The 19,229-nt window shown below is 38.9% G+C and overlaps 1 protein-coding gene and 1 long non-coding RNA gene across 5 annotated transcripts in view; one reads left to right on the forward strand and one right to left on the reverse strand.

Moving 5' to 3' along the window:
• The window catches only part of LOC128690316 (neuroepithelial cell-transforming gene 1 protein), a 1,446,122-nt gene that overhangs the window by 262,426 nt on the left and 1,164,467 nt on the right, over positions 1-19,229 (forward strand). The gene's annotated exons all lie outside the window — the stretch shown is intronic.
• LOC138853024 (uncharacterized) overlaps positions 1-19,229 on the reverse strand; it is a 294,549-nt gene that overhangs the window by 182,474 nt on the left and 92,846 nt on the right. The window lies entirely within an intron of this gene.

Consider the following 19,229-nt stretch of genomic DNA (forward strand, 5'->3'; position numbering starts at 1 on the left):
ACTCATCCACAACTCTATTACCAAACCAGTGCTTTCCTATATCCTTCCTGAATCTGAATTTTTCCAACTTGAAACCATTGCTGCGAGTCCTGTCTTGGCTGGAAATTTTCAGCACACTATTTACTTTCCCTTTATTTATTCCTGTTTTCCATTTATACACCTCGATCATATCCCCCCTAATTCTACGCCTTTCGAGAGAGCGCAGATTCAGGGCCCTCAGTCTATCCTCATAGGGAAGATTTCTGATACATGGGATCATCTTTGTCATCCTCCTCTGTACGTTTTCCAGAGCATTTATACCCATTCTGTAATACGGTGACCAGAACTGAGCAGCATAGTCTAAATGAGGCCTAACCAAGGATATAGAGAGTTGAAGAACAACCTGAGGACTTCTATTATTTATACTTCTAGATATGAAGCCAAGAATTCTGTTAGCTTTATTGCGAACACTAATGCACTGTTGTCTTGGTTTTAGATTACTGCTAACCAGAACTCCTAAGTCCTTTTCGCAATCAGTAGTATTAAGATCTACATATTTAGTTTATATGTGGCATGGTTATTTACCAAACTGCGGCAGGCTAGGATTCGACCCCACGACACTTTGTCCCGCCTCAAAAGGCCACGCATCGTATATGTCACCTTACTATCTGAGCCATCGATCCTACAAAGAACATGAGCCTAGCGAACTAGTCTTGTTTCATGTGGCGAAGACTCTCGTGGCAGATGTATACTCAAGGATTAATTTCAGCCTTCTCCTGTTTGAATCTAAAGAGGATGTTGTAGGTAAATTTGGTGTGCCAGGTGTAAATAATAATGAGGAACATTTGATTGAACTTTGTATAAGAAGAGGTTTGGTTATAGGTAACACATACTTTAAGAAAAAGAGGATAAAAAGTATACAAGATATGATGTAGGGCGCATTGACAGTAGTTTTTTGGACTGCCTATTGGTAAATAAAAGACTGTTGGGTAGACTTCTCAGTATGTACATATTTATAGAGGAGTCACAAATATATCAGATCACTTTTTACTCGTAGCTATAGTGAGAGTACAAGGTAGATGGGATACAAGGAAAATAGAAGCAGCAAGTAAGAGAGAGGTGAAGCTTTATAAACTAAAGAAGGAGGCAGTTAGGGTAAGATATAAACAACTATTGGAGGATAGATGGGCTAGTGAGAGTGTAGGCAATCGTGTTAAGATGTATGGAGTAGGTTTTAGAATGTAGTGTTAGAGTGTCAGCAGAAGTTTGTGGTTATAGGAAAGTGGGTGCCGGAGGGAAGAGGAGTGATTGGTGGAATGATGATGTAAGAGAGAAAAAGCGTATGAGAGGTTTTAACAAAGTAGAAGTGATGCAAGGAGGGAGTATATGGAGAGGAAAAGAGAGGTTAAGAGACTGGTGAATCAATCTCAAAAGAGAGCGGGTAAAATGTTATCAACAAATTTTGCTGAAACTAAGAAAAATTTTTGGAGTGTGATTAATAAGTTGAGAGAAGCCTAAGGAACAAATGAATTTGATTGTTAAAAATAGGATAGGAGAGTTATTTAATGGAGAGTTAGAGGTATCAGGAAGATGGAGGAAATATTTTTGAGGAGTTGTTAAATGTTGATGAAGATAGGGAAACGGTGATTTCGTGTATAGGGTAAGGAGGAATAACATCTCGTAGGAGTGAGGAGGAGTGAATTGAGAGTTTCGGAAAAGTTCGTGAGGCAGTGGCTAGAATGAAAGGGGAAAAAGCAGCAGGGATTGATGGGATAAAGATAGAAATGTTAAAAGCAGGTGGGGATATAGTTTAGGAGAGGTTGGAGCTTTTATTTAATAAATGTATGGCAGAGGGTAAGGTACCTAGGGATTGGCAGAGAGCATGCATAGTTCCTTTGTATATAGGCAAAGGGGACAAAAGAGAATACAAAAATTATAGGGGAATAAGTCTGTTGAGTATACCTGGTAAAGTGTATGGTAGAGTTATTATTGAAAGAATTAAGAGTAAGACGGAGAGTAGGATAGCGGATAAACAAGGAGGCTTTAGGAAAGGTAGGGGGTGTGTGGACCAAGTGTTTACAGTGAAACATATAGATGAACAGCATTTAGATAAAAGTAGACAGGTTTTTGTGGCATTTATGGATTCGGAAAAGGCGTATGACAGGGCGGATAAGGGAGCAATGAGGCAAATGTTGCAAATGTATGGAATAAGAAGGTAGGTTACTGAAAGCAGTGAAAAGTTTTAACGAGGATAGTGAGGCTCTGGTGAGAATATGTAGTAGAGAGGGAGAATATTTCTCAGTAAAAGTAGGCCTTAGACAATGATGAGTGTTGTCACCGTGGTTGTTCAATATATTTATAGATGGGGTTGTAAGAGAAGTAAATGCTCGTGTGTTTGCAAGAGGTTTGTGGTTAAAAGATAAAGAATCTAACACAAAGTGGGAGTTGTCACTGTTGCTCTTATCTGATGACACTGTGCTTTTGGGAGATTCTGAAGAGAAGTTTCAGAGGTTGGTGGATGAGTTTGGTAGGGTATGCAAAAGAAGAAAATTTAAAGTAATTATAGGAAAGAGTAAGGTGATGATTAAAAAATTAGGTAACGGAAGATTGGATATCAGGTTTGAAGAAGAGAGTATGGAAGAGATGAATGTATTCGGATATTAAGGAGTAGACGTGTCAGCAGATGGGTCTATGAAAAGTGAGGTGAATCATAGAGTCGACGAGGGGAAAAAGGTGAGAGTGCACGGAAGACAAAGAATTTTGTCCATGGAAGCAAAGAGGGGAATGTATGAGAGTATAGTTATGCCATCGCTCATGTATGGGTGTGAAGCATGGGTGATCAATGCTGCAACAAGGAGAATGCTGGAGGCAGTGGAGTTGTGTCTAAGGGCAATGTATGGTATAAATATAATGCAGAGAATTTGTATTTTGGAAATTAGGAGGAGGTGCAGGATTACCAAATATATTATCCAGAGGGCCGAGGAAGGGTTGTTGAGGTGGTTCGGACATGTAGAGAGAATGGAACAAAATAGAATGACTTCGAGAGTGAATAAATCTTTAGTGGTGGGAAGGCGGGGTAGGAGTCAGCCAAGGAAAGGTTAGAGGAAGGGAGTGAAGGAGGTTTTGTGTGCGTGGGGCTTGGACTTCTAGCAAGCAAGCATGGGCGTGTTTGATAGGAGCAAATGGAGACAAATGGATTTTAGGGCTTTACATGCTGTTGGAGTGTGAGCAAGGTAACATTTATGAAGGGATTCAGGGAAACCGGCAGGCCGAACTTGAGTCCTGTATAAGGGAAGTACAGTGTCTGCACTCTGAAGGAGGGGTGTTATTGTTACAGTTTTATAACTGTAGTGTAAGTGCACCTTTGGCAAGACAGTGATGAAGTGAATGAAGATGAATTTTTTTCTGTCTCAGGCCAACCTACCTAGGTGGGAGACGGCCGATGTGGTAATAAATATATATACGTATATATATATATATATATATATATATATATATATATATATATATATATATATATATATATATATATATATATCTTTCAACACACCGGCCGCATCCCACCTAGGTGGAGTGGCCCAAAAGGAAAAACGAAAGTTTCTCCTTTTACATTTAGTAATATATACAGGAGAAGGGGTTATTAGCCCCTTGCTCCCGGCATTTTAGTCGCCTCTTACAACACGCATGGCTTACGGAAGAGGGATTCTCTTCCACTTCCCCACGGATATATATATATATATATATATATATATATATATATATATATAATTATATATATATATGTATGTCGTGCCGAATATGTAAAACTGGTCAATTAGCAAGAACTCATTTAAAATTAAGTCCTTTCTAAAATTTTCTCTTATAGGTTTATAGATATATTTTTTTCGTTAATGTTGATGTAAAAATTTATAATTTTGCACCAAAAAGAACTTAGAAAACTTACCTAACCTTATTATAACAAGAACAATTTATTTTAACCTAACCCAGCTAAATATATTTTAGATTTGTTTACAGTAATTTAATACTAAACAAACACAGTGAAATATATTTTTTTCGTTAGGTTCAGAATGATTTTGGCGAAATTATTACATACACAAATTTACACTTGTCCTATATGGCAAGATGAGCGTTGCTATTTAAGCCAAGATAACAAGTTCTGCCTATTCGGCACGACATTACATTATATATATATATATATATATATATATATATATATATATATATATATATATATATATATATATATATATAAGGAATTCGCAAGAGCAGGCGAAATAGTAACAAACACTGAGCTCTGGCTGAAAGAGACTCGAACCTACGAACCGTGGAACAAGGTACGCAGTGCCATGGTCCCTAGGTTCGAGTCTCCTTCAGCCAGAGATCAGTGTTTGTGTATATTTCGCCTGCTCTTGCGAATTCCTTGCATTGTTAATATCTCTAGTAAGGCTGATGCATGCAGGGGATGAGATGAAAAGCTGTAAGCCTTCTCCCTGAAAGCTGGCTGCCTTGGATCAAAGTCTAGCGCAAGCTGGACTCCAAGGTATTGGTCCAGTGTGGGTAGATTGGTAAAGCACTGCGTACCTTGTTCCAAGGTTCGTAGGTTCGAGTCTCCTTCAGCCAGAGATCAGTGTTTATATATACATTATATATATATATATATATATATATATATATATATATATATATATATATATATATATATATTTATATATATAATATATTAAAAACGCTAGATGACAAGCGAACTTAACGCAAGATAAGTTACGGAAGGGGAAGGGGTGGACATATTCAGCTCAAGCACTTTCATACTTCTCAGTGCTTCATCAGAACTGCACATTGTTGTAAGACCGCAACTGAAGGACTGAGGGAAGTTTTCTTCAGAGTAGCGAAGCACGGGCTGGTATCAACCCACGGCTGGAGTCAATCCGCGATGTGCTACTCTGTGAAAAACTTCACCTCACTCCTTCATATGCTGCCTTGCAACATTACATAGCTCCTGATGACGCACTGAGAAGTGCGAAAGTACTTGAGCTAAAGATTTCCACCCCATCCGTATATATATATATATATATATATATATATATATATATATATATATATATATATATGTGTGTGTGTGCAATAAGATCACAGTAAACAGGTGATTTTCAAAATATGCAAAACAACCACTCTGAAAGAATAGAGAAATTTCAAGCGCTTTCGTGACTACTCACATTATCAAGGAACTATGAAAGTGAAGCATCCAAGGAAGCTATATAAGGGGTCGGCCAGCACCTCACTATCAGATCCCTATCAGTTCCTTGATAATGTGAGTAGTCACGAAAGCGCTTGGAATTTCTCTATTCTTTCAGAGTGGTTGTTTTGCATATATATATATATATATATATATATATATATATATATATATATATATATATATATATATATATATATATATATATATATAATATGCAAAACATATAACATCTTGTAGGAGTGAGGAAGAGCCAGTTGTGAGTGTGGGGGAAGTTCGTGAGGCAGTAGGTAAAATGAGAGGGGGTAAGGCAGCCGGGATTGATGGGATAAAGATAGAAATGTTAAAAGCAGGTGGGGATATAGTTTTGGAGTGGTTGGTGCAATTATTTAATAAATGTAAGAAAGAGGGTAAGGAACCTAGGGATTGGCAGAGAGCATGCATAGTTCCTTTGTATGAAGGCAAAGGGGACAAAAGAGAGTGCAAAAATTATAGGGGGATAAGTCTGTTGAGTATACCTGGTAAAGTGTATGGTAGAGTTATTATTGAAAGAATTAAGAGTAAGACGAAGAATAGGATAGCAGATGAACAAGGAGGCTTTAGGAAAGGTAGGGGGTGTGTGGACCAGGTGTTTACAGTGAAACATATAAGGGAACAGTATTTAGATAACGCTAAAGAGGTCTTTGTGGCATTTATGGATTTGGAAAAGGCGTATGACAGGGTGGATAGGGGGGCAATGTGGCAGATGTTGCAGGTGTATGGTGTAGGAGGTAGGTTACTGAAAGCAGTGAAGAGTTTTTACGAGGATAGTGAGGCTCAAGTTAGAGTATGTAGGAAAGAGGGAAATTATTTCCCAATAAAAGTAGGCCTTAGACAAGGATGTGTGATGTCACCGTGGTTGTTTAATATATTTATAGATGCCAAGACCCTCGCATTTACATGCGAGGGTCTTGGCAAGAGGCGTGGAGTTAAAAGATAAAGAATCACACATAAAGTGGGAGTTGTCACAGTTGCTCTTTGCTGATGACACTGTGCTCTTGGGAGATTCTGAAGAGAAGTTGCAGAGATTGGTGGATGAATTTGGTAGGGTATGTAAAAGAAGAAAATTAAAGGTGAATACAGGAAAGAGTAAGGTTATGAGGATAAAAAGATTAGGTGATGAAAGATTGGATATCAGATTGGAGGGAGAGAGTATGGAGAAGGTGAATATATTCAGATATTTGGGAGTGGACGTGTCAGCGGATGGGTCTATGAAAGATGAGGTGAATCATAGAATTGATGAGGGGAAAAGGGTGAGTGGTGCACTTAGGAGTCTGTGGAGACAAAGAACTTTGTCCTTGGAGGCAAAGAGGGGAATGTATGAGAGTATAGTTTTACAAACGCTCTTATATGGGTGTGAAGCATGGGTGATGAATGTTGCAGCGAGGAGAAGGCTGGAGGCAGTGGAGATGTCATGTCTGGAAGTTAGGAGGAGGTGCGGGATTACCAAAACTGTTGTCCATAGGGCTGAGGAAGGGTTGTTGAGGTGGTTCGGACATGTAGAGAGAATGGAGCGAAACAGAGTAACTTCAAGAGTGTATCAGTCTGTAGTGGAAGGAAAGCGGGGTAGGGGTCGGCCTAGGAAAGGTTGGAGGGAGGGGGTAAAGGAGGTTTTGTGTGCGAGGGGCTTGGACTTCCAGCAGGCATGCGTGAGCCTGTTTGATAGGAGTGAATGGAGACAAATAGTTTTTAATACTTGACGTGCTGTTGGAGTGTGAGCAAAGTAACATTTATGAAGGGGTTCAAGGAAACCGGCAGGCCGGACTTGAGTCCTGGAGATGGGAAGTACAGTGCCTATATTCTGAAGGAGGGGTGTTAATTAATGTTGCAGTTTAAAAACTGTAGTGTAAAGCACCCTTCTGGCAAGGCAGTGATGGAGTGAATGATGGTGAAAGTTTTTCTTTTTCGGGCCACCCTTCCTTGGTGGGAATCGGCCAGTGTGATAATAAAAAATAATAATAATAAAATAATATGCAAAACAAGCCACGACGGGGGGGGGGAGATAGAAAGACAGTCAGACATAGTCACCTTCAATGACTAATAGAGACTTACAGAGGCCACCAAGTCTGAATCATCTAACAGTATGTGACTGGCTGGAGTTTATCATATCAGGGTGGTGCTGGCCCATTGGTAGAACGGCGGACTCTCATTGTCACAGATCCCAGTTCGATTATTACCAACATCTAGTATGTTTTAACATAGTTTTTCATAGGTGAAAACTGATGACTTGTACAAGACTAGGGAATTTCCAGACGATGGAAAAGATAATATGCAAAATACATGTGGACCAATGACACATACGAAAACATAACCTGTCAGATGGAAATAAATGGTATAAAATACCGACACAATGGAAATATGAACACATATGCAGTATTATGTGATCCTTTATTGACAACGTTTCGCCCACACAGTGGGCTTTTTCAAGTCAAAAACAGATCTACCTGAGGTGCAAGGTACGCGAGTATTTATAGTCAGGTTCAGAATTCTGAGGTGGAGAATGCTGCATCTGATGATGTACCGAGTGGGGTTATAGAGTCTAAAATCTTGGGTAGCTTGGAAGGGAGATTGGATAAGTTTGTGAGCAGACCTTCTGCAGTGTTTTTCCATTCCTATGTTCTTATGTGGGATAGCGATGAAGAAGTTTCTTGGCAAGTGGTTCAGCTATGTTATAGAAGCCATTATTCTGGTTGAAGTTGTCGGATATAGAGATAAGAGATGATTCCAGGATTCTTCGGTACTGAGTGTTGTCTTCTGTGGCGATAAGTCTTGAGTTTCTGTAGTTTATTAAGTGGTTGTGTGAATTACGGTGTTGTACACAGGCATTCCTTGTACAACACCGATACGCAAGCAGGTCTGACGATTCAGGGAATGCCTGTGTACAACACCGTAATTCACACAACCACTTAATAAACTACAGAAACTCAAGACTTATCGCCACAGAAGACAACACTCAATACCGAAGAATCCTGGAATCATCTCTTATCTCTATATCCGACAACTTCAACCAGAATAATGGCTTCTATAACATAGCTGAACCACTTGCCAAGAAACTTCTTCATCGCTATCCCACATAAGAACATAGGAATGGAAGAACACTGCAGAAGGTCTGCTCACAAACTTATCCAATCTCCCTTCCAAGCTACCCAAGATTTTAGACTCTATAACCTCACTCGGTACATCATCAGATGCAGCATTCTGAACCTGACTATAAATACTCGCGTACCTTGCACCTCAGGTAGATCTGTTTTTGACTTGAAAAACCCCACTGTGTGGGCGAAACGTTGTCGATAAAGGATCACATAATACTGCATATGTGTTTATATTTCTATAACCTGTCAGATCAGGAGTCCATCTCTTGCGTAACAGGAAGTCTCGTTTGCCTAACTAAATATACTACCTGCTTCTCTGAAAACCTTAAGTCATTTTAACATCACAATTTCCAAAAGTTAATTAGGAAAAAATATATAGGAATACCAAACTTCTATGAAATCTTCAAGAAATATAAATTTAAAAGCCAGTTATATTCACTCACAGTATAGATGAAAAACAGTATGTCTGACATGAATGTAATGAGAGTAAAAAAATATCGAAAAAATTACCAACTGTAGCAGAAACTTCTACCAAGGGAACAATCCATGGTAGGTGACACAGGTGAAGAAAATACAAAACAGGTGTAGCAGACCAGGGAGTCACATGTCAAGAAGAAACATGGCGTGGAGAAGGTACAGAGGCCATATATGTCAGGAAGTGCACAGGCAATCCAGCTCAGAAACCAGCTTGTACCTAGTGACTCCTGCTCAGGTACTAGCTTGTAAAGATAGGGTGCACCCAGCTCCTCCTCAGGGTCTAGCCTGTAGAACAGTGACTACTTTGTCAGCAGAATGAAGGTCGTAGTATCTCCACACCAAATCGTCTCCAGGGCCAAAGTGTGAAAGACAGAATGCACAACGCTCATCTTGCCATATAGGACAAGTGAAAATTTGTGTATGCAATAATTTCGCCAAAATCATTCTCAACCTAACGAAAAAAATATATTTCACTGTGTTTGTTTAGTATTAAATTATTGTAAACAAATCTAAAATATATTTATTTGAGTTAGGCTAAAATAAATTGCGCTTGTTATAATAAAGTTAGGTAAGTTTTCTAAGTTTCATTTGGTGCAAAATTATAAATTTTTACATCAACATTAATGAAAAAAATATATCTTTAAACGTATAAGAGAAAATTTTAGAAAGGACTTAATTTTAAATGAGTTCTTGCTAATTGACCAGTTTTACATATTAGGCACGACATATATATATGTATATATATATATATATATATATATATATATATATATATATATATATATATATTATATAATATATTATATATATATATATATATATATATATATATATATATATATATATATATATATATATATATATATATATATATATATATATTATATATATATATTATATATATATATATATATATATATATATATATATATATATATATATATATATATATATAAATATATTATATATATTAATATATATATATATATATATATAATTATAATATATATAATATATATATATATATATATATATATATATATATATATATGTATATATATATATATATATATATATATATATATATATATATATATATATATATATATATATATATATATATATATATATATATATATATATATATATATATATATATATATATATATATATATATATATATATATATATATATATATATATATATATATATATATATATATATATATATATATATATATATATATATATATATATATATATATATATATATATATATATATATATATATATATATATATATATATATATATATATATATATATATATATATATATATATATATATATATATATATATACTATATATATATATATATATATATATATATATATATATATATATATATATATATATATATATATATATATATATATATATATATATATATATATATATATATATATATATATATATATATATATATATATATATATATATATATATATATATATATATATATATATATATATATATATATATATATATATATATATATATATATATATATATATATATATATATATATATATATATATATATATATATATATATATATATATATATATATATATATATATATATATATATATATATATATATATATATATATATATATATATATATATATATATATATATATATATATATATATATATATATATATATATATATATATATATATATATATATATATATATATATATATATATATATATATATATATATATACCATATATACATATATATATATATATATATATATATATATATATATATATATATATATATATATATATATATATATATATATATATATATATATATATATATATATATATATATATATATATATATATATATATATATATATATATATATATATATATATATATATATATATATATATATATTATATATATATATATATATATATATATATATATATATATATATATATATTATATATAATATTATATATATATATATATATATATATATATATTATATATATATATATATATATATATTATATATATATATATATATATATATATATATATATATATATATATATATTATATATATATATATATATATATATATATATATATATATATATATATATATTATATATATATATATATATATATATATATATATATATATATATATATATATATATATATATATATATATATATATATATGAGAGAGTTAGAGCAAAGGAAGGGGTAGCAGTAATGTTAAATGATCAGTTATGGAAGGAGAAAAGAGAATATGAATGTGTAAATTAAAGAATTATGTGGATTAAAGTAAAGGTTGGATGCGAGAAGTGGGTCATAATAAGCGTGTATGCACCTGGAGAAGAGAGGAATGCAGAGGAGAGAGAGAGATTTTGGGAGATGTTAAGTGAATGTATAGGAGCCTTTGAACCAAGTGAGAGAGTAATTGTGGTAGGGGACCTGAATGCTAAAGTAGGAGAAACTTTTAGAGAGGGTGTGGTAGGTAAGTTTGGGGTGCCAGGTGTAAATGATAATGAGAGCCCTTTGATTGAACTTTGTATAGAAAGGGGTTTAGTTATAGGTAATACATATTTTAAGAAAAAGAGGATAAATAAGTATACAAGATATGATGTAGGGCGAAATGACAGTAGTTTGTTGGATTATGTATTGGTAGATAAAAGACTGTTGAGTAGACTTCAGGATGTACATGTTTATAGAGGGGCCACAGATATATCAGATCACTTTCTAGTTGTAGCTACACTAAGAGTAAAAGGTAGATGGGATACAAGGAGAATAGAAGCATCAGGGAAGAGAGAGGTGAAGGTTTATAAACTAAAAGAGGAGGCAGTTAGGGTAAGATATAAACAGCTATTGGAGGATAGATGGGCTAATGAGAGCATAGGCAATGGGGTCGAAGAGGTATGGGGTAGGTTTAAAAATGTAGTGTTAGAGTGTTCAGCAGAAGTTTGTGGTTACAGGAAAGTGGGTGTATGAGGGAAGAGGAGCGATTGGTGGAATGATGATGTAAAGAGAGTAGTAAGGGAGAAAAAGTTAGCATATGAGAAGTTTTTACAAAGTAGAAGTGATGCAAGGAGGGAAGAGTATATGGAGAAAAAGAGAGAGGTTAAGAGAGTGGAGAAGCAATGTAAAAAGAGAGCAAATGAGAGAGTGGGTGAGATGTTATCAACAAATTTTGTTGAAAATAAGAAAAAGTTTTGGAGTGAGATTAACAAGTTAAGAAAGCCTAGAGAACAAATGGATTTGTCAGTTAAAAATAGGAGAGGAGAGTTATTAAATGGAGAGTTAGAGGTATTGGGAAGATGGAGGGAATATTTTGAGGAATTGTTAAATGTTGATGAAGATAGGGAAGCTGTGATTTCGTGTATAGGGCAAGGAGGAATAACATCTTGTAGGAGTGAGGAAGAGCCAGTTGTGAGTGTGGGGGAAGTTCGTGAGGCAGTAGGAAAATGAAAGGGGGTAAGGCAGCCGGGATTGATGGGATAAAGATAGAAATGTTAAAAGCAGGTGGGGATATAGTTTTGGAGTGGTTGGTGCAATTATTTAATAAATGTATGGAAGAGGGTAAGGTACCTAGGGATTAGCAGAGAGCATGCATAGTTCCTTTGTATAAAGGCAAAGGGGATAAAAGAGAGTGCAAAAATTATAGGGGGATAAGTCTGTTGAGTATACCTGGTAATGTGTATGGTAGAGTTATAATTGAAAGAATTAAGAGTAAGACGGAAAATAGGATAGCAGATGAACAAGGAGGCTTTAGGAAAGGTAGGGGGTGCGTGGACCAGGTGTTTACAGTGAAACATATAAGTGAACAGTATTTAGATAAGGCTAAAGAGGTCTTTGTGGCATTTATGGATTTGGAAAAGGAGTATGACAGGGTGGATAGGGGGGCAATGTGGCAGATGTTGCAAGTGTATGGTGTAGGAGGTAGGTTACTGAAAGCAGTGAAGAGTTTTTACGAGGATAGTGAGGCTCAAGTTAGAGTATGTAGGAAAGAGGGAAATTTTTTTCCCAGTAAAAGTAGGCCTTAGACAAGGATGTGTGATGTCACCGTGGTTGTTTAATATATTTATAGATGGGGTTGTAAGAGAAGTAAATGCGAGGGTCTTGGCAAGAGGCGTGGAGTTAAAAGATAAAGAATCACACACAAAGTGGGAGTTGTCACAGCTGCTCTTTGCTGATGACACTGTGCTCTTGGGAGATTCTGAAGAGAAGTTGCAGAGATTTGTGGATGAATTTGGTAGGATGTGCAAAAGAAGAAAATTAAAGGTGAATACAGGAAAGAGTAAGGTTATGAGGATAACAAAAAGATTAGGTGATGAAAGATTGAATATCAGATTGGAGGGAGAGAGTATGGAGGAGGTGAACGTATTCAGATATTTGGGAGTGGACGTGTCAGCAGATGGGTCTATGAAAGATGAGGTGAATCATAGAATTGATGAGGGAAAAAGAGTGAGTGGTGCACTTAGGAGTCTGTGGAGACAAAGAACTTTGTCCTTGGAGGCAAAGAGGGGAATGTATGAGAGTATAGTTTTACCAACGCTCTTATATGGGTGTGAAGCATGGGTGATGAATGTTGCAGCGAAGAGAAGGCTAGAGGCAGTGGAGATGTCATGTCTGAGGGCAATGTGTGGTGTGAATATAATGCAGAGAATTCGTAGTTTGGAAGTTAGGAGGAGGTGCGGGATTACCAAAACTGTTGTCCACAGGGCTGAGGAAGGGTTGTTGAGGTGGTTCGGACATGTAGAGAGAATGGAGCGAAACAGAATGACTTCAAGAGTGTATCAGTCTGTTGTGGAAGGAAGGCGGGGTAGGGGTCGGCCTAGGAAAGGTTGGAGGGAGGGGGTAAAGGAGGTTTTGTGTGCGAGAAGCTTGGACTTCCAGCAGGCATGCGTGAGCGTGTTTGATAGGAGTGAATGGAGACAAATGGTTTTTAATACTTGACGTGCTGTTGGAGTGTGAGCAAAGTAACATTTATGAAGGGATTCAGGGAAACCGGCAGGCCGGACTTGAGTCCTGGAGATGGGAAGTACAGTGCCTGCACTCTGAAGGAGGGGTGTTAATGTTACAGTTTAAAAACTGTAGTGTAAAGCACCCTTCTGGCAAGACAGTGATGGAGTGAATGATGGTGAAAGCTTTTCTTTTTCGGGCCACCCTGCCTTGGTGGGAATCGGCCTGTGTGATAATAAAAAAAAAAATAAATAAATAAATAAATAAATAAATATATATATATATATATATATATATATATATATATATATATATATATATATATATATATATATATATATATATATATATATATATATATATATATATATATATATATATATATACAAACAATAATGTACACTATGTTCAAAGACTGGAATAGTCAGTGTGCCAAACAGTGACAGAATGGCAAAAACAGAAGCCAGAGAGCACCATACTCAACCATGCTGACTGCGAGTGAACCGCATCGACTCAGCACTTGGGAGGCTCGCCTATGACAGTGAACCATGGTACTGATTTAACGACGGGTACCAGAAAAAACTGTTAAACCCTTAGCACCCAGTTCGCTGACTGGGAAGCAGCCTATATGGGAGTGTGTACATATGCTGGATAAATTGCAACATACTCTGTGCATGCCACACAAAGGATTAGCGTAAAAGCTAGAGGAGCAGGCAGGAATAATATGAAAGCCACTATAATTGATCAGGGAATACCTTAGAGGGAGGAAGCAACGAGTGATGTACTGGACGAGGTGTCAAAGTGAGCGCCTGTGACGAGTTTTCGAGATGGGACAAAGCAACAAGGGGTCACAACTTTAAGTGGAAAACTCAGATGAATCACAGGGATGTTAGGAAGTATTTGTTCAGTCACAGAGTTGTCAGGAAGTGGAATAGTGTGGGAAGTGATGTAGTGGAGGCAGGATCCATACATTGCTTTAAGAAGAGGTATGATAAAGCTCATGGAGCAGGAAGAGTGACCTAGTAGCGACCAGTGAAGAGGCGGGGCCAGGAGCTGTGAATCGACCCCTGCAGCCACAACTAAATGAGTACAACTAGGGGAGTACACACACACACACACACACATACACACACACACAGTGGAAGTTGGGAGCAGCCGCCTCCTATCATGTGAAATGGGAATAGGGAAGAAACTGCCCCATAAATGATATATGGCTCCCTAAAGAGATTATTCGGCCATAAAAAAATTGATTAGCAAAGAAATTCAGTCGTAAAACTCGACTCTCTCCCCCCCCCTCTCTCTCTCTCTCTCTCTCTCTCTCTCTCATTTTGTTTTTGCCGTTGTGTCTCCTATGTGATCTGCTTTTACTTTGCAGTGATTTTTTTCTCCATCGTATCCTCTGGTGTCCCTTCCTCTTGTGCCCCTTCCTCTTGTGCCCCTTCCTCTTGTGTCCCTTCCTCTTGTGCCCCTTCCTCTGGTGCCCCATCCTCTGGTGCCCCTTCCTCTGGTGCCCCTTCCTCTTGTGCCCCTTCCTCTGGTGCACCTTCCTCTGGTGCCCCTTCCTCTGGTGCCCCTTCCTCTTGTGCCCCTTTCCTTTGGTACCTCTTTCCTCTGGTGCCCCTTCTTTTGGTGCTCCTTCCTCTGGTACCCCTTTCCTTTGGTGCCTTTTCCTCTGCTCTGGTGCCCCTTCCTGTGGTCCCGTTCCTCTAATGCCCCTTCCTCTGGGCCACTTCGTCTTTTGTGCCCCCTCCAAGGGTGCCTTTTCTTTAAACCCCTTCCTCTCGTGTCCCTTAATCTGGTGTCCCTGCGTCTGCGCCACATTCTCTGATGCCCCTTCCTATGGTGCCGCTTTCTCTGGGCCACTTCCACTGGGCCCCTTCCTCTAGGCCATTTCCTCTAGGTCCCTTCCTCTGGTGTCCCTTCCTCCGGTGTCTCTTCCTCAGTGTCTCCTCCTTCGGGGCCCCTTCTTCTGGAGTTCCTTCCTCTGGTGCCCCTTCCTCTGAAGCTCCTTTTTCTGGTGCCCCTTCCAATGGTGACCCTTCCTCTGGTGTTCCTTCCTCTGTTGCCACTTCCTCTGTTGCCACTTCCTCTGTTGCCACTTCCTCTGTTGCCACTTCCTCTGGTGCCCCTTCATCTTGTGTCCATTTCTCTGGTGTCCATTCCTCTGGTGTCCATTCCTCTGGTGCCCCTTTTTCTGGTGTCCATTCCTCTTATACCCCTTCATCTGGTGTCCATTCCTCTGGTGGTCCCTTCTCTGGTGTCCATTCCTCTGGTGCCCCTTCCTCTGGTTCCCCTTCCTCTGGTGTCCATTCCTTTGGTGCCCTTTTCTCTGGTGTCCATTCCTCTGGTGCCCCTTTCTCTGGTGCTCCTTCCTCCTGGACCTTTCCTCTTTGCCCCTTTCTCTGGTGCCCTTTCCTCAGGGCTTCCTCGTCTGGTGCCCTTCCTCTGGTGCCCTTTTATCTGGTGCCCCTTCCTCTGGTACCCTTTTTTCTGGTGCCCCATTCTCTGGTGCCCCTTCCTCTGGTGCCCCTTCATCTGGGTCTCTTCCTCTGGTGCCCCTTACTCCGGGCTTCCTTCCTTGGTGAAGCTTCCTCTAGTGCCTCATCCACTGGTGCCCCTTCCTCTTGACCCCTCTTTTGGTGCCCCTTTCTATGGTGCTCCTTCCTCTGGGCAGGGTCCTCTGGTGCCCCTTCCTCTGGTGCCTCTTCCTCTTGGCCCTTCATCTGGGCCTTTTCATTCTTCTCTGGGCCCCTTCACTCTCCTCTGGGTCCCTTCACTCTCCTCCTCTGGGTCCCTTCACTCTCCTCCTCTGGGTCCCTTCACTCTTCTCCAATGGGCCCCTTCACTCTTCTCCTCTGAGCTCTTTCACTCTTCTCCTCTGGGCCCTTTCACTCTCCTTCTCTGGGCCCCTTCACTCTCCACCTCTGAGCCCCTTCACTCTTCTCCTCTGGGCCCCTTACTTCTTCTCCTCTGGGCCCCTTCACTCTCCTCTGTGCCCCTTCATTCTCCTCCTCTGAGCCCTTTCATTCTTCTCATCTGGGCCCCTTCACTCTCCTCCTCTATACCCCTTCACTTTCGTCCTCTGGGCCCCTTCACTCTCATCCTTTGGATTCCTTCGCTCTCTTTCTCTGGGCCCCTTTACTCTCGTCTGCGCCCCTTCATTCTCATCCTTTGTGACCCTTCGCTCTCATCATCTAGTCCCCTTCCCTCCCCTCCTCTGGGCCCCTTCACTCTTCTCCTCTAGGCTCCTTCACTCTCTTCCTCTGGCCCTTTCAATCTCGTCCTCTGGGCCCCTTCACTCTCCTCCTTTGGGCCCCTTTACTGTCTTCCTCTGGGCCCCTTCACTCTCCTCGGGGTCCCTTCATTCTCATCCTTTGGGTCCCTTCTCTCTCCTCCTCTGAGCCCCTTTCACTCTCGTCCTCTGGGCCCCTTCACTCTCGTCCTCTTGGTCCCTTCACTCTCGTCCTCTGGGCCCCTTCACTCTCGTCCTCTTCACTCTCGTCCTCTGGGCCCCTTCACTCTCCTCTGGGCCCATTCACTCTGAGCCCCTTCACTCTCGTCCTCTGGGCCCTTTCACTCTCCTCTGTGCCCCTTCATTCTCATCCTTTGGGTCCCTTCGCTCTGCTCCTCTGGCCCATTCACTCTCCTCCTCTGGGCCCCTTCACTCTCCTCCTCTGGGCCCCTTCGCTCTCCTCCTCTGGGCCCCTTCACTCTCCTCCTCTCCTTCCTGGTCTGTTATTTATTGTTCTGCGTTCTGTCTCACTTGTATTTTCTTTCCTATATTTTCCCCTTTTCCTTCAATTCTTTCTCTCTGCGTTCATCTGATTCCCTCTTCTCTTCCCTCTTCTTTTTTATCTTGTAGTTCTCTCTCCCCTTCTGCCTTCTGTTTCTCTCCTTGCCCTGTCTCCTCTCTCCTTGTTCTGTCTTCTCTCTCCTTTTTCTGTCTTCTCCTCTCTCCTTGTTCTGTTTCTCTCTCGTTGTTCTTTCTCCTCTCTCCTTGTTCTGTCTTCTCTCTCCTTGTTCTGTCTTCTCTCTCCTTGTTTTGTCTTCTTTCTCCTTGTTCTGTCTTCTCTCTCCTTCTTCTGTCTTCTCTCTCCTTCTTCTGTCTTCTCTCTCCTTCTTCTGTCTTCTCTCTCCTTCTTCTGTCTTCTCTCTCCTTGTTCTGTCTTCTCTCTCATTGTTCTGTCTTCTCTCTCATTGTTCTGTCTTCTCTCTCATTGTCCTGTCTCCTCTCTCATTGTTCTGTCTTCTCTCTCATTGTTCTGTCTTCTCCTCTCTCCTTGTTCTGTCTTCTCCTCTCTCCTTGTTCTGTCTCCTCTCTCCTTGTTTTGTCTTCTCTCTCCTTGTTCTGTCTTCTCTCTCATTGTTCTGTCTTCTCCTCTCTCCTTGTTTTGCCTTCTCTGTACTTGTTCTGTCTTCTCTCTCCTTGTCCTGTCTCCTCTCTCCTTGTTTTGTCTTCTCTCTCCTTGTTCTGTCTTCTCTCCTTGTTCTGTCTTCTTCTCTCCTTGTTCTGTATTCTTCTCTCCTTGTTCTGTCTTCTCTCCTTGTTCTGTCTTCTCCTTTCTCCTTGTTTTGTCTTCTCTGTACTTTTTCTGTCTTCTCTCTCCTTGTTCTGTCTTCTCCTCTCACCTTGTTCTGTATTCTTCTCTCTCCTTCTTCTGTCTTCTCTTTTCTCCTTGTTCTGTCTTCTCTCTCCTTGTTCTGTTTTCTCCTTTCTCCTTGTTCTGTCTTCTCCTCTCTCCTTGTTCTGTTTTCTCCTCTCTCACTGTTCTGTCTTCTCCTCTCTCATTGTTCTGTCTTCTCCTCTCTCCTTGTTCTGTTTTCTCCTCTCTCCTTGTTCTGTTTTCTCCTCTCTCCTTGTTCTGTTTTCTCCTCTCTCCTTGTTCTGTTTTCTCCTTTCTCTTTGTTTTGTCTTCTCTCTCCTTGTTCTATCATCTTCTCTCCTCGTTCTGTCTTCTCTCTCCTTGTTCTGTCTTCTCCTTTCTCCTTGTTTTGTTTTCTCTGTACTTGTCCTGTCTCCTCTCTCCTGGTTTTGTCTTCTCTCTCCTTGTTCTGTCTTCTCTCTCCTTGTTCTGTCTTCTCTCTCCTTGTTCTGTCTTCTCTCTCCTTGTTCTGTCTTCTCCTCTCTCCTTGTTTTGCTTTCTCTGTACTTGTTCTGTCTTCTCTCTCCTTGTCCTGTCTTCTCTCTCCTTGTTCTGTCTTCTCTCTCCCTGTTCTGTCTTCTCTGTACTTGTTCTGTCTTCTCCTTTCTCCTTGTTCTGTCTTCTCTGTACTTGTTCTGTCTTCTCTCTCCTTGTTCTGTCTTCTCCTCTCTCCTTGTTCTGTCTTCTCCTCTCTCCTTGTTCTGTCTTCTCCTATCTCCTTGTTCTGTCTTCTCCTC

Source organism: Cherax quadricarinatus, chromosome 2, assembly GCF_038502225.1.
Source record: "Cherax quadricarinatus isolate ZL_2023a chromosome 2, ASM3850222v1, whole genome shotgun sequence".
In the NCBI taxonomy this organism is placed as follows: domain Eukaryota; kingdom Metazoa; phylum Arthropoda; class Malacostraca; order Decapoda; family Parastacidae; genus Cherax; species Cherax quadricarinatus.